Source organism: Cyanistes caeruleus, chromosome 13 (genome assembly GCF_971803275.1).
Source record: "Cyanistes caeruleus chromosome 13, bCyaCae1.hap1.1, whole genome shotgun sequence".
NCBI classification, from domain to species: domain Eukaryota; kingdom Metazoa; phylum Chordata; class Aves; order Passeriformes; family Paridae; genus Cyanistes; species Cyanistes caeruleus.
In genome coordinates, this window is record NC_141713.1 from 6,477,324 (window position 1) to 6,503,483 (window position 26,160).

At 44.1% G+C, this 26,160-nt stretch overlaps 1 protein-coding gene across 46 annotated transcripts in view; it reads left to right on the plus strand.

Moving 5' to 3' along the window:
• The first annotated feature begins 8,857 nt into the window (after positions 1-8,857).
• AKAP13 (A-kinase anchoring protein 13) overlaps positions 8,858-26,160 on the plus strand; it is a 201,160-nt gene continuing 183,857 nt past the window's right edge. For 12 of the 46 annotated variants that reach the window (XM_086849694.1, XM_086849699.1, XM_086849702.1 and 9 more), the window contains exon 1: positions 8,863-9,060. The gene's annotated coding sequence lies outside the window, so the exon portion shown is untranslated. Of the gene's footprint in view, positions 9,061-13,141; positions 13,386-26,160 lie in introns of all 46 variants that reach the window. The other 34 variants (XM_086849727.1, XM_086849720.1, XM_086849732.1 and 31 more) reach the window with 9 other exon arrangements.

Genomic DNA, 26,160 nt, shown 5'->3' on the forward strand with positions numbered 1-26,160 from the left:
TATGCCCAAAAAAAAAATCCTCTCCATAGTCCATTAAGCTTCTGCCTCTCATTCTCTCTTCTAGACTTGTAACAAATTGTATCAGGGTGAGTAGTTGGATGTTTGATGGTAGGAAAGCCCCTCAGGGGCCTGCAGGGCATTGAGTTTCCAGGTTCTTGCTGCCAGTGCTAGAAGAGATGGGTGTTGAAAGCAGCGTGCTCAGGTCTGAGGAGCAGGGAACACCACAGGTTATTCTCCAGACTGGCACTGACTGCTGTCAGTAGCTGAGAGGATGCAATGGCTATAGATGAGAAGAGGGGATCACCTCAATTCATCTGAAAGCAAGGGGGGATGGTAAAAATTGGCATCCTGCAAAGATGTAGATACCAGCAAATGCCCTGATATTTTGAAGCGATTGCTTTTCCATCATTGGCTGTCACATCTTGCACAATTAAATTGTGTGTGAGAATAAACATATTTAAACAAACATTTGCAGAAGTAGCTATCAGATGGCATATACAGTCACAATTAATGAGCAGGCAAATTCTGCCCATGAATTCTTAGCTTTAAAATTGTTTTAAAACCACAGATTTTTTCCAAATAGCCTCATATATGCACAGCAAGATGTCTTCATACACAGCTGTAAACTTCTGACCCCAGGCTATTTTCTTTGCCCAGTGATTTCAGCATAAGCTGCAATATTTGCTTTATTCTTCTGCCCACTACAACAGCTGAAAGAGTAAGTCAGTTCCTTTTTTTTTTATTTTAGAGATGATCACAAAAAAGGAACCGAATGTGATTACAGGAGTAACCTGATGGGGCCTTACATTGGCACAGAGGGATGAGCCTCCTGTTTCATTTTCAGAATGAGACACTTTGTGTGGCAGGAGTGGCTGTGGTTTTAGTAATTACACAGTTGTAAAGGAATTGCAAATAGTCTTCTTGATATTTGGACTAGTGGGTAAATCAGATTAATGACTGGGAGGGAGAGATCTGTTTGTCTATGGTCATATAGGCTTTCAACAATTCTTCATGAGCCAATCAAATAAACTGTTCCAAATTTTTAAAAAGTGCAGTTTCACTATCTTCAATGAGAAGCAGTCATGTCAACATCATTCCAAGACAATTAATGCTTTGCAGGACAAAGTTTGTTATGGGCACCTTTATTCACAGCTTGGTGCAATAAATAGGGGCTATTTTCAGGGATGAATAACTTGATTCTCTGCCCATGTAACACTAATCCCTCAGATGCAGTTTGGAGTTGAATACATACATGCACCAATGCTTTGGCTTGTGACAAACATGAGAGAATGGATGCCAACATTTGAAAACTCAGTGCAAAAGAGAGAGTCAAAATCAAAGCAAAGGATTTTGAAGGACATAGTTATGGACGAGAACCAAATCTCATGGCTATGTGTGTAGCATCAAAGGGGTTTTTTAATATATTTGAGACCTTAATTATGTGAGGCATTTAATCTCCTGTTTTGCTAAGCGATCTTGCTTGATGAGGTGCCTCTCAACTTTCTGATCTGTTACTGCAAGCACACAAGTGACTTTCTGCTAACCCAGGCAGGCAGTGCGAGGAGGGAGAAGTTAATAAAAAGGGAAACACAGCTTTTGCTGAAGTTCTCAGATGTCACAGCCATTTAACCAGTCACGAATGAATTCTCTGGGCTGGCAGGTTTCTCAAGACAGCCAGAGCCACAGCTCCTGCCCACCTTGCTACCCAGGGCGGGTATGCCATAGTACACTGCATCCATTTCACTAAGAACAAACTCAGATATGTCTGAAGACGGGTTAACTGCTCTGTGTTGACAAAAAAATTATAAAATAGTTGTGAAGACAAAGACCTCATTAGCTGAAGCTGTCTGCTGACTGTAATGACATCCTGGACACCTGTCAATGAAGAGCTGCAGGGACGGAGGAAGCTGTTTGATCCTAATCTCTTTCTTGCCAATCTGGATCACTTCTGTCTCTGTTTGATCTATCAGAGGTTTAAATGACCAGTGCAGTGGCCTGTTCTGCAGCCTGCAAGGCTGGAGTTAAGTCTGCAGAAATACCCAGCTGACCTTGGAATGAGCTTTGCTTGGATTTGCTTACAGGTGGTGATCAAAAATACCGTATGACGGCTGCTTAGTGTGAAAGAGATCCCTTCCACACAAAAGCGTGTCAGTGTTGCAAAACACAACTTGCTCAGCCTGGGATGCCAGAGATGCCATACCCCATTCTTGACATGGGCTTCTTAGCCCAGGCTCTTGAGAAATAACTGAGAGGCAGTCTAGCATTACAGAGTGAGGGGAGACCCTGACAGGCCAGAATGCCAACCCTGCATTGTGAGAGTGTCCATCCCACAGCATGTCCCACAGACTTGCTGCTGCAAATAGCCAGCCAAGCCCATGCTGTATCAGAAGCCAGGGCCATTGCAACTAGAGGCAGAGAGGGGAATGGAGAAATTATGTTTTTATGGTGGCTCTCCTGGTCTGGAAATGTGGAGAGATGAGCATCTATGAGCCTGCTTTCTCCTTGAGAACCTCCTTTGGCACTAAGGACAACCACCCTACCAAAGCCATGTGCATATTCAGAATTAACTCTTCAGAGCTTGCCATGGTGAACCATGTTCCATCACTGCACGCATGCACAGCCTCCAGTGAATGTCCAAATCTCTCTTGTCCTTCCTGGCATTAAGATTTGTGCCAGCATACCTTTGATTTCTTAGGACCCACACAGCATTTGTTTACAGCAAATGATAAAGCAGCTTCCTTTTCCCCTCTTGAGAACTGAGGTTATTTCAACCTACTGCTACAAGAGATCTGCACTTGTTAACAGGCCAACTGCTCGTGCTGCTGAACAGAGATGCTCAGTGGCCTTTTGTGCTTTTCTGTGACTTGGAAGTGTGTTAAGCTGTTAAGCTGAGGAAAACCACGGTGCATTTTTGCTGACCCTGGTGCACATCAGCAGTTCTGGTGCAGAAGTACGAGGACCATCTGGTGGGTGCACGTTAGCTCACAGAGCTGGGCTGACTGGCAATGGGTATAGAACTTGTGTGTGAGAAAATGAGGTTTCATGAGACAAGCTGAGGAACTTTCTGGCTTTCTAGCACTGGAAATCTCTATAAAAGGAGTCTATTTTTTTCTCAAGATATGAAGCCAACCACAACAGTCTGCTACAGGTACATGTTGTAACACACCGGTGTTGGCAAAACAGTTGGTGGGCGGTTGATGATGGAAATTCAGAGCAGTTTTTAAAGCAATTCAAGTACAACCCATAGGTTTTGTTCATGTGCCTGAAGTGGCTGGTCCATGATGGGAGTTTTCACCCTCACCTGGATCTCTGTGAAACACACATAATCCCTCTTTGCCTTCCTGAGGAAAGCAAACTCTCGGTCCTTATTTTTCATTTGGCAGGTTTGTGAAGATCAATAGGAAAACTTTGGGCAAGTATTTAATGCAAGGATATGAATGGGAGAAAGTGCTTATATGTTTGGATATGCTGGAAATATTTACAATTACCCATGGACTCTCCTCTCTCACATTCTGTAGTTTGGGAGGTACCATCCAGTCCATATACACCTGCAGAGAAAATCTGAATAGTACAGGTCAAGGATGGACACTCATGTCCTAGACTGAGAAAAAGGTACTGTTGCACACCCGCACTGTACACTCAATTTCAGCCTGTTACAACCTTCATAATATTTGCAAGACTCAAGTGAATATTGTCAAGTGAACTAGTTGTTGACAATTTCTCTTACTGCCTCTCACAAAAAGCAAATACACCCATCAGCTCTGGTATGGATTCAAGAGAAGCCAGGGGTGCCATATGTGTTCACATCCTGGCCACATGTGGAGATGGCAATAAATAATTGGTTGCAAATGCACGTGTTACTTTCTTGATTAATTGCTTTACTGTGGGATCTGCTGTATTGATTAATTTTAATCTACTTTGTATGCTATTTAGATCTGAAATTGAGTAGAGTGCAGTGGATGAGGAAACTAATTTTTCAGGAGTATACTGCATTTGATTAATTTTATAACCTGTGTTGATAAAAGCTTTTATCCTAGTCTGCTATCAACATAACTCTCTGTGTTTGTCATTTTTTACTTCTGGGGTCCCATGTAATTCAGTTTCATAAACTGATTTGATGGATGTTTTTTGATACTTCAATAAAACCTTTTGGCACAGACTTGCCTATCCCTTGCTCTGCACGTACCTGGACAACGCTCGCTGAAGACAGAAATAGAATTGTATTACATTAAAAGGTGTATTGAAAAGAACAAGATGGCCTGAGCAGATGGTTGTAAACAGTGTGCTTTGACAAAGCATGAAGTATAAAGCCCAAGTGAAAGAGAAAACTGTCCCAGGAAGATTAAAGACAGTTTTTGCAGCCTGCAAGTCCCCTTTCATCCCTCCTCCTGCTCTATCTACCATCTATCCCACAGGGCTGAATGGAGGGCAAGCCTGCAGTTATATCTTAAGCCTTTTCTGGGACAAGGAAACACTGTCTGATCTTCAAAGGTCTGGCACAGGCAGTAGGAGGCTGTGTGAGTTACTTCTGTAGTTGCTATTAGCATAGAATCACAGAATAGTTTGGGTTGGAAGGGACCTTAAAGATCATATAGCTCCAACCCCCCTGCCACAGGCAGGGACATGTTCCACTAGACCAGTTGCTCAAAGGCCCCATCCAATTTGGATAATATTTATTAGACCAGGCAGGAGGGGATGAAATGTCACCTTTTTTGAAACACACTTGCACAGACCTTATCCCTGCAGGATAGCAAAGGTGATTGTGGAGGTCTTCCTGTTCTTTGCTTGCTTTTAGTTCTTGTTTCTGTGTTACAGTTCCAAGCCTGCCAGAGTTCAAGGAGTGTTTGGACAACATTCTCATGCTCCTTCAGGGATTCTTGGGGTGTCCTGCACAGGGCCAGGAATTGGACTCAATGATTCTGATAGGTCCATTCCAACTCAGCATGTTCTATGATTCAGTGAAGTTACAGATACAGATGTAGCAAGGCAGCAGATGCAGATATCACATGGACTTCACTGGAAGATTTCTTTGGTCTGGAAGATATGTAAAGATGATGAGAAATAAGATGATTTTTACCTGACATAAATTCATGTGGGTGTGGTTCTGCTGGGGCTGTCAGCAGAGGTGTTCCCTGACCTGTTTGTATGTCCTTTAAACAATAGTAACTGGAAAGTTTTGACCAGGAGAAAAACCAGTATTTATATCAGGGCTTCCAGTGATATATGTAAAGGGGAGTTTTGAGAGCTTGGTGTTAGCACAGCTTATCAGCACATGGAGGGGCCCTATGAGCTGCAGAGGTGGACCTGCTAGATGTGCCCCACAAATTGAGCAACTAAAATGATATCTGCATGAGCAACTGATAAGCACTGTCTCCCAGAATTGAGAAATCATCACAAAGAGCCGTGATGAGCAGCTGGGGTACATGGTGGGTGACACCTATTTTCAAGCCTGCACAGCTTTTTCTCTCACCAGGGCCCCACAAACTTTCCACAGAGGGGCAGAAGAACCCAGGGAACTTGCTTTTAATTAATTAAATTAATTTTTCAGGTCATTAAGTGTTTGTGGTTTGGATGTGTTTTACTGCAGTTCACCCATTTCACAGCATCTCCTGTGCCAAAGGCAGACTCCAATGTCTGAAGATTGTGAGACACTAAAAATTTTTACATTTTAACTGAGAAATACACAGTACACAGGAATGGGTTAATTTCTCCCAAAGGCCGCTTTCAGCCACAGTCCATTATTTTGCAGCAAAGATTGTACCTCTTACAGGACTTTAGAGGTGACAATGGTAGAGTTTGAAGAAGGAAAATTATATTAAAATGTCTTCAGGTGTAGCTGCTGTTATTCTCAGCTACCAGGCACCCGCTTCAAACAAGCAGGGTCACAAAGAAAACACCACACACTGTTGTCACCCACACTAATGCTCAGTGTCTCAGTTTTGTAGCTGCTTGAATATGATGAAAACAAATCTTTAATAGCTGCTGCTTCCATCATTGCACTGCACACTGTTTTCTATTCAGTTGCAAGGACAGCTCATTTCCAGCAAACAGGAACAATGGGCTCATATTGCTAATTCATGCCACTACACACAAATGTTCAGATTATGTTGTGCAGAACCAAATTCCAGTCTCATTCATGAGTGCAACTCGCACTTCAGTTCTGCAGCAAAGCTTGTAACAAATTAAAATCTGAAAGAGGCAGTGAAAGAACACCTGATATTTATTTAATAAAATAAATAAATAAAATATTTTATTTTTATAAAGTTTGAAAAGCAGACCTGGACATATAGCAGAGGATGGAATCATGGGGAACTAGTGTCAGAGATGATTTGAAGGCAAAGGATTTGTCAGGAGGTTGGCATCCACAGAGTGCTGCACAAATTTCCCTTAATCTACTGCCTCTTGTTTTGGTTTGTGGTGATATGTGGGTGCAGACAGGATATTTTGATATAAAGAATTTGGGGGTGGATAATTTGAAGACTAAAGTGGAGTGCAGACTAATCTTGGGGATATGCAAGGTAAAAAGATGTGTTAACTGCTGCTGAGAGCAGGAGCTGGGCATCTGAAGTGGCCAATACAGGCTTTTTGTGGCACATGCTCCATGGTCTCTAGTCCTGGGGCATCAGGAGCCCACCCATAGGCCAGGGGGACCTGGGCTCAAATCTAAACTGAGACCCTGTCCAATCCCTTGGCAGTCTGAGGAGCTGCCTGCCCATCCCAGAGCACTGTCTACCAGCTGATCTTCCTGATTTGGTGCTAAGCACTGTCTTTCCTCAGTGTTATCCATGCTAATTTCCTTACCACCCAGTCTGGAATATTATGACTATGCTAAATGCTCCTGGGCAGCCCTGATGACAGATGATCTTCATGCTCTTGTGCTGAAAAGACACTCCAAAACCATTTCCAAACTCTTTGCAAGAGCAGCATATATGAGCCCACATGGTATGGGCATGTACACAGCTGGTACAGGCTCAGAGAGCCCCCACTTTGGGACCTCTGACCCCCACTATGTGACAGGGGGCACCTACAGCAAGCCCTAGGCGAGGCAGCAGAAAACAGAGATTGGTTTGCCAGGAGGGAGCTGACAAGCAAAGGAAATTCCATTGATGGACAACCAAGAGGGTAGAGCTAAAGAGCTCGGTGTTGTCGTTATGGAAAATTTTAGGCAGGCGTTATCTGTTACCATGCTGCCTCGCTCATGATTGCTTCAGATGTGACAAGGCAGGTTGGGCTGGGCTATGTCAGTCATTGCTTGGTTGGCACCTTGTAGGGACAGTTTCGTCAGGACGTGGCATTTCACTAGATGGTGCTCTTTGCTGAGCCATTGCCGTGTCTGACCCCTCTTCTTGGATCTGGGAACTTCAAAGTGATCTGCCTCATAAGCCCTTCTTATACAGATGGCAGTAAAGCAAAGGAAAATATTTTTCCAGAGTCCCTGCTCTCATGTGCCTTATTTTATTGGACCCATGTAAGAGAAAACTACTGTTTTTTGTCTGACTGTAAAGGGCATACAATGCTGGTACATTCCAGTCTCCAAAATGACCAAAATGGCTAAGCATTGAAAACATTTTTACTGTTTCAGTTGCTTTAAACTGAATCAACAGGGCATATTTTGGCAGCCAATGCCAAGCTCACATGCAAGGTTTTCAGCAGATAATCTGCACTGTATGCAGTGCTGGCTTTTCTGTCCTACTTACAGAGAACATGATGTATGGGAATTACCTGCGGCCCTCACCCAGTGCTCTGATCAGCAGCAAGGTCTCTGGAAAGTATTGTTGAGTATTTTTGGGGTGGTTCCCATGAAGTGACGTATGTTAAGCTTAGCACTGATACTGCCTTTGTGGACATGACCATCCAGCCACTGCCAGGATTAGAGGGATGTGCACGTGTGCAGTAGAAAAAGCCAAGTGGAAATGTTGGGCCACCACATGTACACATTTCCAAAGAGCTTCCAACAAAAACGCTAACTGAAGGCAAGTCACCACCACAAGAGATCAAGCATCTTCATTCTGCCGGGCCGGCTCCAGCACAGCCACACGGACCACAGACCACATGAGCTCATTTGCTAATGGTGGGTTGCCGTTTCCACTGCTTTTCCGGGGCAAGGCGTGGGAATGGTACGGGAGATGTTCCTCCACCGAACCAACACACCTCACACAGCCATGGGAGAACTGGGGAAGAGGGTGAAGAAGCAGGACGAGGCCATGGGCTGGGCTGGTGGGACTCGAATGGAGCTGCTGGGCTTGTGATGGGTACAGATGTACGCAGATTCAGTTCACAGCTGGACAGCTTCTGCTCTGGGGACTGGGATAGGCTTTATCTGCTGCAAGTTAAAAAACTTCAGCACCCACCAGAACAGGCCCTACAGCCATGGCTCAACACGTGGGAAGGCAGGATCCTAAAATCCCAGAATGGTTTGGGTTGGAAGGGACCTTCAGCACCATCCAATTCCAACCTCCCCACCATGGGCAAGGACACTTCCCACTAGCGCAGGTTGTTCAGAGCCCCATCCAGCCTGGCTTTGAACTCCTCCAGGCATGAAGCAATCCCCAGGTTTGGGGATAAAAACAAACCCGCAGCCAAAGCAGCAGCCTGAGCGCTTTCCCACCCGCACCACCATGTTACACACGCCGCCGCCTCTCCCCGGCAGCCGAGCAACCGGGAAGGGGCACAGGCGAGGGAGAAGCCCCCGGGGCAGGGAGCGGGGCTTTCCCCAGCAGCTGCTCACGGCGCAGGGCAGGCACGGCCGGATCTCGGGCCCAGCGAGCGCCCAGCCGGTCCCGCCGTGCCCGGCCCCACACGGCCCGGCCCCACACGGCCCCGCCGGGGCGGCGCATGCGGGCTGGCCGTGCCGGCCGTGCCGGGCGGGCGGGCGCGGGGCGGGCGCGGCGGCTCAGGTTGCGAGGCGGCAGCCCCCGGCCCGCCTCCCCTGCTTCCTGCCCGCCTCCCCGGGCGGAGAGCACCGGCCCGGCCGCCTCCTCCGCCCCCTCCCCGTCCCCGTCCCTCTCCCTTCCCTCCCGGCCCCGCTGCCAGGGGCGAAGCCGCCCGCCGGGCCCCGCGGTGAGTTGGGCGAAGGGGTGGGGGAAAGTTTGGGGAGGCTGCCGGCGGGGGCGGAGGAGTGGGCGCTCCCCGGGGATGGGGGTGTACGGGAGCCCCCCTCCCCTTCCCGGCCCTCGCACGCTTCCCCCGCCCTTCCTCCTCCTCCTCCTCGTCCTCGGGGGGTTTTTCTCCGCGCAACTTCGCGTGGAGCCGCTCCGGGCGGCCCCTCTCCTCCGCGTGGCTTTATTCCTTTTCATTGTACGGCTCTTGGTAGTTTTTCATTTATTTGGAGTGTTTTCTCGCGCCGCTGCTCCCCGCCGCTATTGTCTGCGGGCCGGGGCCGGGCGCGGTCCCCCCGCAGCCGGGCGGGGGCGGCGGCGCCGCCGGGGGGACGCGCGGGGACGAGCCCCGCTGTGCCCGGGGTGTGCCGGGGACACGCTCCCGCCTGGCCCCCAGCCTCCCTCCGCACTGGAATTGCTGATATCCCGGTGGGAACCCCGCTCCAGGCTCGCAGATACAACTTTGTGTCTCAGTTTGTCTCACGGAAAGTCTCCGCGGGTTGGTATCAAGAGCCCCCCGCAACACGCTGGTGTTGGTGTGTGTCACCTCTGGGTCTCAGTGGCCTCTGGTGTCATTCAGAGGGTCATTGCCGTGGGGTCTATTTCACGCGTTCACTTTGTTGCTTGAGAATATATTTATTTTTGCTCCCTTCTCGAGTGCAGACCCTTCTTCTGAAGCAAATGTAGGAGTTTCTGGATGAGGATTGCGAAACAGTAGTTTTTCTGAACCTGTAAACTGTTGGGGTTTGTTAATCCACCTTCTATGACTGTGTTGTCCCTGCAAGTCATATAGAGGAGTGGGGATTTGCAGAATCTGATTTTGCTGACCTCTGGAATCGGTTCTGCTCCAGTGTCCTTACCCCATATTAGCTGGAGATTGGAAGTGGGAAAAAAGTGTTTTATAAAATGTTCTTTTTTCTTTTTTAAGAGTGTGCTGTATCAATACTGCTGTGGATGACCAGATAGGGAATTGATAAAAGGATTAGAAATCCTGCACTGCTGTAGGACAGTTGGTCGCTGTGGCTCTCTGTAATCTCCGTCAGCCGTAAAACTTTAGGTACTCATGGAGATATGCGATGCAGTAGAAATATGTAAAGCATGTAGCTTCAGAGCTGAGTTTAGACAGTTGGTCTGAGATCTATGGATGTCTTGTGTGCTGGGAGTTTTGGCTAATGTAATCTAATCGGTTTTAAAGGGCCAAGCTACATTAATTCTGTTTGTGGTGACTCTCTTTGAGACCCTTGTTGGGTGTCTTTCTTGTACTTTGCACGCCCTTGCTGACCTATTCTGGAATTATAATGGTGAACCAAGTTCCGTGTGGGTTCTTGAAGGTCAGATACTAATGATTCATTTATTGTGGTGTTAGAGGTGTATTTTTATACATAGATACCTTAGAAGTGGGAGTAGATAGATGTTAACCTCATAACATCCCTGCCTGTGGATAGAAAGTGCTGTCTGTATTAGTGGGACATTTGCTGTGCTTTGGGACATGGTGGCAGTGTCCAGTTCGCACACTTGAAATTGGGTTTGTTTGGGTTTTTTTGTTTTGGTTGGTTTCTTACAAGCCTGATAACAGGGTCAGGGTGCACAAGGCAAGCTGAGGATCATCTGGGCACGTGTTTTCCCTTGGCACGAGGTCAGGTGTGTACCTGTTGTCCACGTTCATGGGTTGAGCCTCTCCATCGCCCGTCTGTCCTTGCAGCACTGCCCAGTGCTGGGCAGACGGGCTAGCCTGGGGCTGTTGCTGGAAGGGCACGGATGTTGAGTTCTGCCAGGCAGACAGGTTTTGTTGGTAGCCTGAATGACGAGTCCCCTGCAGGTCGTGTGGATGAGCTGTGCTGTGTGACGGCGTTCCAACCTGGATTTCCTGCCCGGCTCTGGCGGCCACGGATGGCCGGCATAGCCCGAGAGGTGAGGACACGACGTGTTCGAAGTGAGAGAGTCCAGCCAGGGACTGCAGCCAGAGAGAAAGGCGGGAGCTCGGTGTTCCTGATTTACAGCTTCGCTGCATCAAAGGAGGGAAACACATTGAAGAGCTCAAAGCTTCTCGTAGGAACAGAGTTCTGCCAGGTACTATCTGATGATGGATGTTTTTAAACAGTCTGCGTAGCGCAGCTTTGAGACTCAGGCATATGCAGAACTCACTAATCTCTCAGCAGGATATACTTGTGAGTAAGCCGTGTTCTGGTCTAGGGTACACTCCTGTGCTAAGAGGAGGATTAAGTACTGTTAAAGGAATCTGGTTATTCTATCCAAAGCATGAATTAAGAACAGCAGTCAATAAATTATCCTAGAGGAAAAAAACACTGGTAGGTTTATTGTTAGTGTTCACATGCTCCTGTGTTGCAAAAGCAGTGGGGTTCTTTCATATAATTTTCTGCTGGAATAATAAGTTTTATTAAATAGCTACTTAACAAAAAAATCGTTAGTAGAAGCTGCAGTGCCTGCTGTACCTATTTCTTCTCCACTGTTTTCAGGACACCAACATATCAGTTTTCTCTGCCTGCTATTTGGTGGTGATCCACTCGCCAATAAAACCGACCTTGAAGCAGCTTGGAAGCTTTTCTGCTTATTACTGTAGCTGGTTATCTCTGCAATCTACTTGAGTGCTATTAGATGCTATTTCTACAGGGGTTCCCCACACAGGCAATAAATAGCCTGAAGTCAGCTAAACCACACAGCTGATTTGTATGGAGGAACTATTTGGTTTTGGCTTTGCTCTACTGGTGGAAGGCGCTGCTAAGAGGTTAAAAACTCGAGCAAAAGGCTGGGTAGTCCGGGAGGCCGTAAAGGCATGATATGGCCTCCCTGTGTGATTGTGGCCCCATGTTTTACCAGTCTCCTGGATAGGGAGTTGGCAGTTGTCGTGGTTTCCAGCTGGAGGATAATTCCTATTTGCAGGCACATGAGAGGCTGGATGTGGAAAGCTGAGGCGGAAAACACCTTGCAGCCTGCACCTTGTGCTTACTGGGTGGTGTTCGGTGCCAAGTGCTCATGTGCTTGCTTGCATTGATCACCTGTAGGACAGATAAAGGTAATGAGTGACGTTCTGAAGCAGCTGATAGCTCTGGTGTAAATAGAGTCCCTTCTTTGCTGCCCTGGGGTTTGCCACAGGGGATATAATTCAGTTGGGAGCCTGGTTTAGGGCTGGCATATACCACCTGGTCAGTCACGTCCAGGAAGCCCTGCATCTTTTCTAAAACAAAACTTGTTTTTAGGGTGTTTGATATAGTGGGATTTTTATGAATAGCTTAGTCATGCTTCACTTTTTTTTTCCCCTCTTCTAAAACAGCTGTCAACAATCTCACTGTGGGGAGGGAATCGGCCACTCCTTGTACTTACTGAATAGTCAGACACTTCAGTCTGGCATTGCACTTCTCAGTGGCTTTTGGAAACAAAGCCGTGGATATAAAAGTGGCATAATGGCTTCTTTTTATTTATTTATTTATCAAGCCTGCCTTTTTCCCTTTGCAAATGACCTTTATGCAGATCTAGAAGGCAAAGCCCATCACTGGGAGTTAGCTGGTTAGTTACTTCAGTTACTGATAAGAAAATATGGTGGCAGTGCTCCAGGAAAAGCAGCTATGCAGGGAACTTGTTGCTGCAGTGAAGCTATACAGATCTTTTTCAGAAGGATACACCTCTTTATATTTATGGTGCTTTGTCAGGGCAACAGGGTGACTCCTCTTGTAATGTCTGCATGACAAATAAGCTGCGACGCCACAAATCCTGTAAAGAGTTTATTGTCCTTCTCCAAAGAGCTGGCAGTAGGTAAAAGTTTCAGTATCATCCTAAACTTGAACTGCAATTTTGTCATCTCTTTTGTGTGTTGGTGTAGCATAAGCAGCCTCTTCCATTTCCCCAGCTGGGTCATACCAGGATTTTGGATCTGTTCAGCAAACCAGACTGGGAAATGGATTCCAGTTAAGAATACATTATTGTTTCTCATGTATGCAATTCATAATTTGTATCAATTAAGAAAAAAAAGTTCATTCTGTACCTGCATCAGTTACCTGACTCATGTTCCCTTGTGTTATCACCAGCAGCTGCTGTGGCAGAGGATTGGATGCTTCCATCAGGAGAAACCTAAACTCTTGGAAGTGCTTTTCCAGTTGCAAAGAAGGCATTTGACTGTGGTGCCCATCCCTGTTTTATAGCATGAGAAGATGACATGGGAGATAGATGTTTCTGAGATAAGTCAGTGAGTTAAAAGTCAAAGTTCAGTTTTTAAGTTCTGTAAGACAGCAGTTATTTCCGTCGAGAGTGAAGAGAAATCTTTTCTTTAAAGTAAGTTCTGCCATTTTAGTAATGTTTTTTAAGATTTTCTTTAAAACTGTTTGAAGTAGGCTGCTAGGTTGTTGAGGAACAGGAGAAAAAGTACAATCAAAAATATTTTTAAGTAGTCAGCAGTCCTTAAAAAGTATGAAGTGTGATACCTTGGAAAAAGTAAGCTTTAGTTCTGTTGCAGCTGTAATGGATTACATGTTGTGACATGGTCAGGCATTCTAACAAGACTATTTTATATATATTGAAAAGAAACCTAAGAATCTGATGCTAGAGAGTTTATTGTGTGGTTTGTAATATGGGCGAGAAAAAGGTTAATTTGTTGGCATAACAATGAAGTTCTCACAGTCCAAATGCTTAAATATTTAATCTAGGATTGGAGAAAACATAAGGAAAAGTTACCTCTGAAACTACTGTCAGTACCTTCTACAGCACTTGTGTTGAGGGCTTGAAATACAGTGTATTCCACTGTATTCCACCATGTTTTGTGAGGTTGTGTTTGGTACCTCTGGGCAAGGTCTACTGCTGGTGTGGGCCTTAGAGGCTTCCATGGTTGGTACAGGACCTTGATTCTTGCCTTGGCTGCAGAAATCCAGAATTACTGGTGCTTCTTCAGCAGTGAACTCATAATTCTGTAGCACAGGTTCTCATGAGTAATTCTCTTGGACTACTTGGTATTTTCTTGAATCTCTTGCCCCTTGTAAAGACTATGAATTCACTTTCATATTCAAAATGATCCAATCTCTTCAGCTAATTTTTGTTTTTTATTTATTTTTGTGATTCTATGAGTTGTTCATAATAAATAATTTTCCTGTTTGGCTGCTCTTGTCTTTCCAAAAGTGGTCACAGTTTTTTGTTCAGTCAATGTGGCAACTGAACTGTCACAGTTTTCTTGTAGGCTTGATCCTTTCATGCGGTCACATTTTGATTTCCTTGAAAATCATGGGGTGGAGACTGATTGCTCACTGGATCCTGTAGAGCTGCTCTTCTGAGATAATATTTAAAATGTTTGAGCACAGGTAGTTGCAACGGATCCATTGTGTCCTTGTTTCAAGCACTTGTGAAATTTTCTGATAGACTATGCAAAATTTGCCACAGCATCCTCTGACTGCTTCTAGTCTCTTTTTGTATTTTTTTTTACTACTTTCAGGTGACTGATCTAATTTTCCCGTTAGTCTTGTTGCTGAACTGTTTTTACCTTAATATTACATTTGCAAAATACACAGTGAGAGGTCTCCCCAAATTGTTTTTTAATGTGAGATATTATTTACAGTGTGGCAGCACTGCTGAGATTAGCCTGATCCACTGTAAAAGGAAGCATTTAAGCATTTTCTTCTGTAGCAGCTCCTTCAGGTTTTATTTCTGACAGCAAGGGAAAAGAAAATAAGTGAGAAATTATTTATTTAAAAATGAGGCTGAATTTTGTGAGACTTTCCTCTGTGAGCATGATTTAAGGTGGTCATCTTAAAGGTCACTGGATGATGATGATCAAAACTTTGGCCCGATGTGTCATGTTTGAGTCCTCTGTGCTTTTTATCACCCATGACTAATGCAAACTGGAGCAGCCAGTTATGTTAAAATCTGTGACATATTTGTATCTTCATCTAAACTGTATCTGAGGTTTCTGGCAAAGTTATTTGGGAAAGTAAATCTTTTTCCCAGTGTGTCTCTGCCCTCAGTGGTGTAACTGTTCTGTAAGTCTGAGTGCTGCACTTAGTAAAACCATTACAAACAAAGATTCTGGCACGGAGCAGTTGTTCTTAACCAGACTGTCTTCAGACTCAAGCTACTGACTCACCCATTATTTTCCCTGGATTAACACACCTGGCATGTGTCACATGGATGCTGGATGCCCCATTGTGTTCCTGCAGGTATCCCTGTTTCCAGTGTAGGAAAGACCAAAGTGTGAGTGTGAGTGTGCAGTGACCTCCTGTAGTTAAAAAGTTCCTGGTGGAAGTTGATGCTGAGGATGGTTTTGCCCAGAGGCTCCTTTTGCCATGTTCCTGATGTTGCTCTGCTTCTGCCACTTTTTAGGGATGCAGAGTGGCTGCTTGTGTGAAGTCTCTCCCTTCAGGGTAACAGTACAAAAGGCTGTTCTGGGTCAGGCCATGGGTTATCTGGCCTTGTTTCTTGTCCCCTGGTGTTGGTTGTGGGCTCTTGGTGAGGTGTGAGGGCAAGAAAAGTCCACACTGGGCACAGTGGGGTTCAACACCAGGATGTGCGTGTGGCACATTTGGCTTCCCAGCATGTGTGGCTATCAACAGCCTGCCAAATCTTGAAATTTGCTGTCAATAGGAAAAGAGGGAAAAAAAGGGATTGGGGGAATGAGATGGCTGAAGGGAATGAGTCTTGATCACTTTACACACACAGTTTTCCCTCCTGAGTTTCCTCTGGGATGCTGAAGCCTTTGGTCCCATAATAGCAGTGGGACAATGAATGCTTGGATGGAGGAAGCAGGTGTTAAAGGAAGGGGGGGAAGTGATTTATTTTGGGGGGAAGGGGAGGACAGGATGGCCATATTTGACTCTTATACAGACTAATTTCTTTTGGCTCATGAGCTTGTGCACAGCACACTTCCTAATTGCTGAACCCACAAGTGAGATGGTAGCAAAACTGGACTTGCCTTTTTTTTGAGTTAATATCGCTTAGTGAGTCAGCCAAGGAGTGAGGTTTACGTGATGTACCTCTGGTGTTACGTGATGAATTCTGTTGTTTTGTTCCCTGTTACCATAAATCTTTCACTGCAGCAGCAAGGCTGCAGTGCTGATGGCACTGGACATCTTCAGGTCTGCACTTTGTACTTGAGAGTGCTGGTTTCTAATTGTTTAAGACCAAACTGGAGCTGATTGAGTTTACGTGTGGCCTCGATTAAAACAGTTTCTGTAGTGTGATCTGAAGGTCTTTGAGTTGGTGCAGAGGGTGATTCTGAGATAAATTAAAACAGACTGCTTCATGTGCTGTGTAGCAGATGTGTTTGCATCCACAGCCCAAAGATTTCCCATCCTGGGAGTAATGACAACACTCCATTTCAGTGGAGTTTTTCAGCCTGTGCAGGAACCTCTCCTGAACATGGGAGTCAGTTTTTCCATCACTGAGTGTTTTGCAGCCGCTCCACCCATTTTTATGATGAGTGATCATCGTCTAAGAGCACAGTGGAACACAAGAGGTGGTGAGCAAACCTTTTGTTGCATTAAATGTAAATGTTTATAGTTTCTCTTCTCCTAGCAGCTGCAGAGAAAGTAGGTTGTCTCAGCTGGGTAGAGAAATAAAGACTAAACCCTTTTTATATATACTGCCATAAAAGAAGGCCTTGTGTAATAAACTTCATTTCACAAGGTCCAGGTGTCTCTATACACTTTTGTGTGATTCAGGGCGAAATATTGCTGCACATGTTTGTTAACTGCAGGTTTTTCTCTATTGTAGTGCAGATGCCAACAGGAAAATACATACACATTTGTCCTCAGACCCATTGTGGGAGGATGCTGGGGTTTTTTTTTCATGCCCACTGTGTGGCTGCAATCTGAGTGCTGATGGCTCCTGCTGAGTTGGGCACAGGAGTGTGAATCCATTTGTGTGGTGGGGGCTTGGGGGTCTCCAAAATTTGGAGCTGCTTTTCCAGCCTGGCCAGAGCTACTAATGAATTTTGGAAGAGTCTTTTGGTTATGTAGCCTGAAGAAGAGTGGAGCATGGAGGTTGAGATTTGAGCACTTAACTAGCATAAAATACTTTTGACTAGTTTATAAAAGTGTTTTCTTCATTAAGTGCCTTTCTTGTCCCTCTGTAAGATGCTGATGGGAGTGAGATGATGGGAGCAAGTTTCTTGAGAGCTGTCCCACATTAAAACAGGGCTTTGGTCCCTGTATTCACGGGCAGTGAATTAAGATAGAAAAAGAACTAGACCATTTCGTGAAGAGCTTACAAGTTATAACTGTGGATAATAAATATGTTTGCATGGACGTTAAGAGGATTAATTGTTTGTGAAGTGCATTGAAAGGGGGAGAGTTAAAGGAGTACTTAAGTGCTAGCTGGCTTCCTGTTGTAGATCTTGTAAATTTATTTCTCCCTCCTTCCAGTCAGTTTCAAGTTGTGTTTGGTACCAGTCTGAAATTTACCTGACAGTCCCACACATTTTTCTGTGTTCTTTGGGCAGTAGGGTGGTAAAACGTTGTCTTTTCAGATGGCATTTCAGAAGAGGAGGTGCTCTGCTGAATGTGATGTGCTTCCTTCTGCAGCTGGAATTGGCTCAACTTAAACTGCAGGTTTTAGTGCTTAGACCTCCCTGGTTTTTCCTTTATCAGATTAGCTAGGATTTTTGGCAGGACTTTGTGCTACTTTTTCTTAGCCAATCGATTTGCATGTGAGTGTTCAGTAACTTTCTTGCTTTATAATCTCAAGGTTCAGAAGTCATCGGGTTCTTTGAGACTAATAAGAGCTCCTATCCCAGCAACAGCTTAGGGCAGGTGGAGAAAACACTTGAGTATGTGGAGAGCAAGTTTTGAAATCAGAATTCCAAACTACTTGGGGAAGATGGAGGACCTGAGGCAAGGAAAGTGCTTGAAAGTGTATACCTCTTCCTGAAGCTACAAAACATGAGTGTCCTTTTTACCCTTTCTTTCCTGGATTATTTGCAGGACCCATTCCCTCTGTGATAGCAGTTAGTACTATGAGATGGCAGATAAATGGCTGTCAAACAGTTACTATACAATTGCATTATATAAAGAGATTAAACATTATGATAAAATGTATCAAGCGAGTATAAACTTACCAAGATTTTTAATATTTTGCTTAGAGGACTCCTAATTTTCCCACCTCTCTCTCCCCTCGGAACTAATTTGTGAAATCTTTGCCGATTTTTACTAAAAATCTAGTCTCATCAGTGCTACTGATAATAATTAAGAAAGAATAATACTGTTTGCATAAATGCCTGTGTGTATTTATGCCTTGGGCTTGTGATAGCTCAGTGCCAAGAGAAACCTAGGCCATTTTGGTGGAAATGTGCTCTAAGTTTTGTTGAAGCTTTACTTTGGATAAATACATCACTTGGGTGTTTGCAGTGAAAGAAATAAATTGTTTTCTTTGCAGAGTTTTTTTTTTGATTCTTAGATAAGTCTGAGTCTGAGCCACTGGATACCTTGGGGATGGAGACTAACATTTGATGGAAATTGACTGAGGAGCAGGAGCTGTTGCAGTGTGGTTGTGTTAATGTGGCTGTGATGCTTGGAAGAGCAGCCTTTTAAATTCCCACACAAGAGATGTACCACTGTCTACTTGAGACCTTCTTGCTTCTGGCTGGTTGAGGAAAAAAAAGGAAAGCCCATGTTGGAGAGGAGAGAAAACTGCTGGGATGCTTCTAGATGAAAGCCTAGGAGCAGTGAGGAATTTGGGAGTGTGCCCGAGCTGGGGAATGCAGTGTCAAGCACTGGGAGTGTGCCTTCCAGCCAGGGAGAGTTGCAGGGTGGCGATGGCAGGGACCACCCTGCATGTTGGGAACAAATTGTCACCTCTGCTTCATACTCAGCTTTGAGCTATCCCTTGTTGGAGAACAGCCTTTTGGGTGTGCACTGGGCACTCAGCAGCATCCTGTGATGAGACAGGAGTAATCCTGGTTTTTGCCTTCTTTGTGACTTAAAACTTGAATTCACTACTTAGTGCAGGATGCTGAACCTCTGGTACTTGAGGTGCCAGATTCTGGGTGTAGCTGCCTTGGTCAGTGTCCTTGTCCTGCCAAGGACTAGAGGCATGATGAGAACAGTCATTGCTCTTTGCCCCTTTAAATTATCTGTGTTAACTGCCTGATGTCTGTTATTCAGAAAATAAATCTTTTCTCATACATCCAACACAGAAAAGTCCTTATATATCTAGCAGCCAGGAAATTGAATGAGTCCTGATCTATTCTTAATTTCTTGTGTTTCCTGTGGTTTTATTGTTTGTGTTACCAGCTCTAATATTTACATACTTTTGAATGAGCTTTTCTTTTTTTGGAAGATACTGCTTTGTTTGTATGCCTTGCAAAACAGGTTCTTCCATTTTTATTTTTTTTTTTGAATAACCAAACAACTTACTTTCTCAAAGGAGTAGGAGGGGGGAAAAAAAAGGAAGATTATAGGAATCACCAAAGGGAGGTATCTAAGAATAGATTTTTTTTGGTTGATGATATGCTAAGACTCATTCCTAACTTGTATCTGTCCTTCCAAATATCCTTGGGCTCTTTTGAGAGCTTTGTAAAACTTGTTGCATATGAAATTAAGTGCTTATGGGTGCTTTATCTGAATAGCAGATGCTTTTGCAGTTAACATTTTAAATGCAAAGATGCTTCCATGAAAAATGCTTGTGAGAACAAAGCTGTAGTTCCCACTGAAACCCCAAAGACATGGGAAATACAGGTTGGTGGAGTCTGCTGTGCTAGTGTTCAAAAGTAGTGCTGGTGAGTGTTGTTCATCTGTGTATCTCTGCAAACTGTAGTCCTTTTTTTTCCTGCAAAGTAAGGAAGATTTCAGTTATAGTTACAGTTATATTTCACAGTTATATATAAGGAATAGGACTGATAGAGCTGATGTTCTTCAGGAGGTCTGCCCTTGGTACATCAGCTGCCTGCCTTTTCCATGGATGTTTGCTTTCCTTTAGTAATGCTTTAGGAAGAAATTTGAAATTGCCAATTTTTTCAAAAATTAAGTGTTCTCCATAGAATCTGTGATTAGCCTTTATTAGCAGGTATTACTGTTCTGTGTTGATTTTCCAACTAATCTTCAAATATTTATTTCTTTCAAAAAATAAGACAGAACTTAAGGACTTTTTCTTTCAAATCTCTTCTGCCTGCCATGAAATAAAAGCTATTTGCATGTTGCTGAATTGTGGCTGGGAAGCCTGTCTGGTTCTGCAGCAGGATCTATAAATAGCATTAGTATCTGGTTTACTTTGGGAAGGAAGGTGTCCTGTTGTGGCAGTGGCAGGTAGGGAGCCTTGCACTCACTCCCAGTAAAGTTACCCTGTCTGGGCAGTGTTCACCAGTGCAAAACCTGGAGAAACACGATACAGTGCCTCTGCTGAGATACAGAACCCCTTTGAAAGCTCCAGAAAGTACTGACATTCATAGAAATAGGTAATACTGGTCTTATTATTTTCTCTGTCCCTCTGCTGTTGGCTCAGAGAGGACTTGGAGGATCATAACATGGTTTGAAAACTGTTTTCCACATCACCCTTCCCATCACTTGCTGCAGGGTGCATCTTGGGATGTGCAGAGCACATTGTTGCATGTTCTCCATGCCTAACGTTCCAGTGTGTTCGGGTGGATGAGGCAGCCCTTGGAGAAGCTGTTCTGGTTGCCAAACTGGGTCTGGAAGCTCATTATCAAACGTGTTGGGTCTCAGGACTGAGGTTTGGATGAATGCCTCTGAAATGCACACTTCCACCAAGGATATTTTCAGGTTTGGTCTTTGGAGCATTTGGTTTGTGGCATAGTTACTGAAAGAGAAACTGTCCTCTCTGCTAGATCAAAAATCAGTTTATTTTGGAAAATGGAAAGAAAATGTCTTGGTGGTGCAGGGGTGCCACAGTTAATCATCTCTGATACCCCAGAAGCAATCATGTGCAAAAGGGCAATGGCTGGTAATTATCTCAAAGTGGATGAGGCTTGGGATACTTGTGTCCTGTTTCATTGGCAAAATGAAACCAGGTACAGTTTTAGAATTAGAATAAAAAAAGCTTAATTTTCACCCTTTTAATGAAGACAATGATAAAACGCTCCTTGGCTGCGTGGTATTTTCCTCTCCTAAACTGCTTGTGGCATGGTTATTGCTGGATGTTGTGAAATGTAAATAACGCCAAGGTAGTGAACTCGGCATTCCCTGCTCCTTGGCAGCGTTGGTGAATGGAAACATCTGTCCAGGGCCTCTGTGGTTGCCTTCCCTCACACAGCTCCTGCTTCCAGCACAGTGCAGGGCCCAACGTGCTGCAAAGTCCTGCAAACCCCTCCTCAACTTCTCCATGTCTGCACCACACAAAGTGGAGGAAAGTCTAGAGGGTCAAGGGAGTGGGGATTTTCTTTCTTGTAGTGGGTATTTTAACGCAAGTCAATCAGATTTCTGGTGTCCTGGTGCCAGCCTTCCTGGGACATGGGAGAGACCTGAGCTCATGCTCTTGGCACAGCCCATCTCTGGTGTGTGCATCTCTTGCATTTCACTCTCAAATCACTCACTTGGCAAATGTTCCCTGTCTCTGCCATTCAGATTGTACAGACAGGCTGTGGCAGGCTGCAAGCTTCACTAGGAAGGATGTGTTGGTTTGCAGGCATGGGGATGGCTGATAGGGGTTGAACTATTTTTTTACCTCTTAAAGAGGAGTGGGAGGCAAGGAGACAACACAGAACTGCTGCAGCAAGTGAGGAAGGAGGGTGGGAAACCACCCTGGTAATTCACTCAGAGTTTCCTCTGAGCTTGGGTGGGAGGTCTTAGTAGGTTTTTACTTTGTGGGCATAAAAAAAATGCAAACAAAACCCCAAAACCTATATAACCATGCAGATAATTCAGGAAATAGGTAGTGAATGTTTTGTGATTGGGAGAGATAGTAACTGGGGTTTCAGAGCTTTAGGTTGGCTACAGGATGTAAATACTGCTTGTGTAGGTATGGGTGGGTGTTGTGTACCAGGTTCATTGACAGTTGGGACTCTAAAACTTACTTTGTAAATTTCAGACAGTGCTCTGAAGTTGTTTTCATTTCAGCTGGAGAAATTGTTACTAGTTTTGTACTGTTAGTGGAACTTGAAATTGAGATGCTGTCTTTACAAGGTGTTTTCATGGTGTTTTTTTTTTTAATGTATTTTGATTGTTTTAATCACAAATTAGGAAAAAATAGATGGGAGAAGAAAAGGGATGCTCTTGTTCCTTTTTAAATGTAGGAACACAAACTATTTTTCTCTGCTCTTTCACCCCTTGTGTGAGTGGTGAAAAAGAAGTGTCAGTTTTTAAATAGATCAAACATCTTTCTAGCACACAACATTGGTTTGAAGTGAGGCTGCATGGCTGGGTTTTGATGACTTAGTGATGTATTAGGTGAATCATATAGCCATCTATGATGCATTTATGAAAACTTACTTTTTTCAGTGTTTTTTTCCTTTGCTGTCAATGTGTAAAAATTTATTTCTTTAAGAGAAACCTTAACTGTGCTAGGCAGGGACTAATTCTGCATGCAGTATATCCCGTTCTGAAAAAAGTGGGTTATTCTTAACATAAATTACATACTCAGAATTAAGTAAGATTAAAATTACAGTGAAGACAGGCTAATAAGGGTTTTACTCTGCTGAGGAATTTGACTTAAAGCTTGCGTTGGGGCCTGAAGTTGAATTTGAGCTGCCAATTCAGCTGAAGTGTAAAATGCTTCCCAGTCTCAACTGGAGTAAGCTAATGCAGGCTTTGAACTGAATTACATTTTTTTCCTCTCCTTTTCACTGGACAGATTTATAAGGAATTATTCTGATTATTTTGTTTTCCCCTCTGACTAGTTCCAAAAGCTAACACAAAGCATCATTGCATAATGGAGGGATGGACAGCAGAATGCTTCTCTGGTCTCCAGTGTTGCTTCAGGGTTTCCAGCTCTGTAAATAATTGCCCAAGGCAAAATTATATTAATATTATTTGATGAACAGGAAGTCTACAAATAGCCATGGTATTTTGCCATAATTGCATTTGCAGTGGTGCAGGTGTTGAGCCTTAGCCTAGCCAGGAAAACCGGTGCTTCAGATAGATAGATTTGTAAGAACATGTGGGTGAGGAGATGGGATGTAGGTTTGAAGGAAAGTACATCAGCAGGTTTGAGTTTAAAGGTTTGAAAAACATAAAAAAGTTTCAGGGGTTGTACAATGGCTTGGCTTTGTAACAGCAAAACAAAACCATACAAACCCCCATTTCTTCAGAAATGGCAAGATACTCTTAGATTTTTATTTGTTTTTAATGGATTAAGGTTGTCTTAGATTGATGTGCTGGTTCTGCTCTGGGCTCAGTGGTATTTGTTACTGTGGTAGTTTTGGCTCATGCTTCTGATACCCAAATCTTTCCTTAGCTCATGTGATGCAAAAATCCTTTTCTTGCTTGTGTTGGTGACCAGAGCAGCTCTAAGTGTGAATCTGGAGCAGCTGGATAGGTGACACCCCATGTCTCCTCCAGACAGTGAGTGTTCAAGCACTTCATTAATACTTGAGCTGTCTCAATGAGATGGCTGAAGGAAATTAAATACTGTCATTAAAATAATGCTGCCAGAAATGCCTGAAACCAACTATATTGGGAGACTGACTCATCCTGCCCTTGCTCTGGGAGCATGGCTGGATGCAGTAGGAGGGTATCCTGCTTTTTTTTCCACAACTTCATGACCTTGTATCACCAGCCCATGAGTTAATTTGGGAGCAGACTGATGAAGGAGAGGAGATGATATGCAAATGGGAATGTTTCTGTGGGTGATGCTCATAGCTGAAATGGTCTTGGAGTAGTTATTTTGAGAGAAAATCTTGGCTCATGTTCATTGAGCTGAGCTACCAAGAGCAGCCTGTGAGGTGGAAGAAAAAAGGGATGGGGAGAAAGGAAGCAGGTGGTGAGAGGATGTGTGTACCAGAGAAGTGAAGCAGCACTCATGTTATCTCTTCCAAGCCTCTGTTTTTCCTCCCTCTAGAGATGGCCATTATTTCAAGTGGGTCTGAAGGTTTGGGAAAGAGGTTTGGTGTGTGTGTTAGCAGCAAGTATTGAGAAAATTGCTATGTTGCATGTGAACTTAGCATGGAAGTTTGTAACTGAGATGTGTGGTGATATCTTCACTTGAGTTTGGCTGTGAAGCTTTGGGGGACATAGCTAAATACTTGTTGCTGGCCCAAATGGACTGGTATAAAAGTAAATAAATACTTGTAAAAGATTGTCTCTGTTTCGCTTAGTACTGTTCCTGAGTGTTTCAGCTTTCGCTGTTCTTGAAGAAATTGCTCTTTCTTACCTAAAAGGCAGCACTTAAGTTATTTAGACAAAGTGGTGCTGCCTCTCCAGACAGGAGTATTTGTATAAATGTTTAAAGTGTCCAGTTAATCTGGCAGGATTGTGACCAAGGCATGATACCGTGCCTGTGTGCTAATTATGAATGGTTTGTGCTGTGAGACAGTGTGATGGCTTCAGTGCTGCCTTTTTGTTATAAATACAGCGTCTTCTGGGCTGTTGTTTAAAGACTCCTTTGGAAGCCTGATTTAACAGTGGAGCTGAGTGAATAATTCAAAACCTTTTTATCAAGTTCTTGTTTAAATTCTTAAATGAGCTCACCATAACCTTTTTATGTACGCCTCCTGCATGTGTCATACAAATACTAGAATAATTGAGTTTTACTAGTGCAAATGTTTCTGTGAAGCAAATTTTTGGAGCTTGATGTATGACTGTTTATGGAAAGGGGAATGTTAAAATCTCACACACCAGTTCCTATGCCAGAAACTTGTGCTGGCTCACTTAGGAAAAGGGTGGGGGTGAGACCCTCAGCTTTATTGGAGCAATCCTAACTGAGCTGGTTTGTCAGATTGGCTTGTTTGCAGTTTGAAAACTGAACACATGTATTTAAAGGAATTTCAGCTATCTCTCGCTTACATTCTAGATAGAGTAGCAATACTTAGTTTAAAATACTTGCTTTTTTCCAGATAAGTACTACTTTGACTCTTCTTCCTTTTCTCCGCCCTTTACACGGGATGAACCAGCACATTCAAAATGCATCTGCTTAACATCACTGAGTAGCTTAACAAAGGGATGCAGATGAGAGAAAATCCATAGTTACCTTCCAGGTTTCATCATTCCTTGGCTTGAAGTCCAGTCCAGGCTGGAGCAGAGCCTTGCAGATAGGTAATTTGAGTGGATTTAGCGTGCCTACTCACATGTACTAATGTTTGCAGACTTGCTGGTGAAAGCTCATTAGTGTTAAGTCACTTCTGAGTACTGATGGTCTTTAAAAGGCAAATTAAAGCCTTGCAGAAGGCTTCTGCAGTCTGCAGAACTGGCATCCATTTGTCTTCTGCTTAAGAAAAATGGAAGACTTAAAAATCTAAAGCCAGCTCAAGAAGCAGGAGTTGGGGATTAGGCAGGGAGCTGGGAGATGCTGTTTTCTCAGTTGAGAATTGTTGCTTAATTGGTTACAAGAATTTAGTCAAGACTGTTTATTCTGTTTGCAGACAAGCCTTCTCCTGTGCATGCTCTGGCAGTCCTCTAACCTTCCTGGCACCGCTAAGCCTGCGCTTGGAGATGAGATGGAAAATCCTTCCTCTTTCAGTGCGTCATGAATTTGAAAAGCCTGATTTGCATGTGCAGGGTTTGCTCTCTGAATGTTGGATTTCTTTGCTGATTTTCCTCTCTGAACTCTGCTGCAGCCAGCTTTAACAGCATAAATGTTGTTACCGCAGAGCTGCCCGGGAACGTGCTGAGCTCCAGCCAGCGGTAGTGCCACATGCCCCTCGCAATGTGTGCAGAAATCTGGAATTGCAGCCTTGTGTGACAATGGGACTACTATTGAGATCTTCCATTGCCTTCAGTCACAGCTATTCCAAGTGTAACTGCTGCCAGTACAGATGCTAGAAACTGGATGTCTGTATATCCATTCCCAGGCCTAAGAGAAACACAGGGTGGTCTTTAGGAGTAGGAACGTGTAGGTTTTGGGATTATAAAAAACCAAACTGACCTCCAAGCCCTGGCATCATCACCACTTTTGACTTTGCAGAAGGAGGGCAGTGAAATGTAAAGCCCAAGTAAACCTGTTCTTTTTTTGGCTTTCCTGAAAT